This window comes from Amphimedon queenslandica, unplaced genomic scaffold, assembly GCF_000090795.2.
Source record: "Amphimedon queenslandica unplaced genomic scaffold, v1.1 AMPQUscaffold_13159, whole genome shotgun sequence".
Classification (NCBI taxonomy): domain Eukaryota; kingdom Metazoa; phylum Porifera; class Demospongiae; order Haplosclerida; family Niphatidae; genus Amphimedon; species Amphimedon queenslandica.
The window spans coordinates 41,478-43,737 of NW_003546605.1; positions in this window are offsets into that span (position 1 = coordinate 41,478).

Genomic DNA, 2,260 nt, shown 5'->3' on the forward strand with positions numbered 1-2,260 from the left:
GCAGCTGGAATTTGTCTTCCATTGTTCTCTGTCCTTGCTTCATTTTAAAGCCACGTGTCCAGTCCTTGGCCCAAGCTCAAAGGAATGATGTAAAAGCCAACTCAAGCGGTTCCCTAGTTTAAAAGATTTCCGTGTTGATAGAAGAAAGATGAAAGAAACAGTCTGAAGAATTTTGCTGAAATTTGAATTTAGGCCTATTCTCCAGAAATGCTTCCACTACACTAGAGTCCACTTTAAAGGTACCAGGAGAATCGCTCAGTGAAGGAGAGCCCGTCTAAGTCATTTATGGGGCTGTTCAACGTAACATAAAAGAGTTATAAGTGTTTGAAAATCATAAAAACGGCCGCCATCTTGAAAAATCAACCTCAATCCTACATATAGGCTACCGCCTATATAATACTAATAGGAGAAAGCCTACCCTCAAATGGCACTGTACACACAAGTGCAAGCCTTTATAAGAAAGTGATTTTAGTTCTATTATTGAAGTTAGACGTTATTTTGATAAACCCATAAAGGAATTGAGGAAGCATTTTGACGCATGTGATAATTGCCCTAACAAGCATTAAATGACAAGATCCTGCATGTTAAAGAAATAGATCAAGTGCATGAACATGATTTCCGTGATAATCCAAATGTAACAGTAAATGTCAAGAAAGATGAAAATGGCATTGAAAAATATTTTAAATATTCAGAAATTATTTGTGACAGGATAGGCCATCCTATTGTGTGTAGTAGTAATGATACTGAATGTAAGAGTATGCTGCGTATTTTACGCAATGCATCTATTCATCAACCTTTGTTGAGACGCCTTTTGAAACACTTTTATGTTGCTAGAAATGCCAATTTAACAATAGATATTATTGATTCTTCCCTTGCTGATGGCGATATAGCACAATTGATAAATGTAAAAATTAATGAAGCCAATGAGACTGAATTTGATAATGTGTATTACGCTATTAATGATGGCGAAGATGACCCATTTCGAGTACCAAACATAAATACTGTACTTTATTTTAAGTATTCAGATGCTATTGATGAATTTAAGAAAGCTTTGTCTAATCAGGCTGTTAATGCTTGTTGCAGCTGTGAGAGGCTTTTAAGAGAAAGAGTGTCACTGCAGCTAAAAATTTAGATAGTGATGTTTGGAATATCCTATTAGATTACATTAGAGAAAATGATCCTACAGCATTAAATAAAGTTATGTATATTTGCAATCATTGTAAACCAATTATTAGGAAAAATTAAATTCCAGCACGTTGTGTACTCAATGGGCTAAAGTGTGAGCCACTACCCAAAGAATTGGAAAACTTAGATCCTTTAAGTTGCCAGTTAATACAGAGGGCCAAGTGTTTTCAGACAATTGTTAGACTAGGCACACACACCTTAAAAGTGCCTGCCTATAATTCTTTGAAGGCTCTGAAAGGTGCAATGTTTTATTTACCTCTTCCATTAGAAAAACAATGGAAACTTTAAATGAGGTTGGTATTGATTCTAATCACTTGCCTAATCCAGAACATTATTATTATTAATGGACAGCCTTCTAAATCAAATAATGTCTGGCGTAGTTTAGTTGATGTAAATAAAATAAAAGCACCATTAAGAAAATTGAAAGAACTAATTTGGCTTTATAGAAGTGTAGACGATTCAATTGACGAATCGTCTAAAAATGTTATACAAGTAGTTAGCAATACTACTTGTAAAATGCTTGAAAAAGCAAATGATCAAGACTTAGAAGGCCTTTCAGCATATACGATTAGAAATCTTGATAGTAAAATTGCAACGGGTTCTGATATCAGTCAATATAAACTATTGAATGTAAAGAAAGCACCTATAGACAATAGGCAAGAGCATCTTGATGTGTTATGCTTTCCTACTTTATTTCCAACTGGACAATATGGAGAGCATCATCCAAGACAAAGCTATCCAGCACAGACTTTATCATTTGTGACCATAATTGACAAAAGGGCCCTTATGGCGGATTTTAAAATTGATTGTTATAATGGAAAATATCAACCTGTGAGTGCTTTGTTAGACAATCATTGTTTCTAAAAGTTTCATGGTAACTTTTTGCATCCTGTGGAGTAATTTTATCATAAATGGGGCTCAGGAAGTTTGATTTCCTAGGCTAGAAAGACAAATTTCACTACCCGCCATAAGGTACGTTTTGTCAATTATGGTCACATTTTAGTGAGTACATAAAATCAAGAATTTTAAACAAAGATTCCCGATTTCGTAGAAATCATTCATATTGTTTGCACTA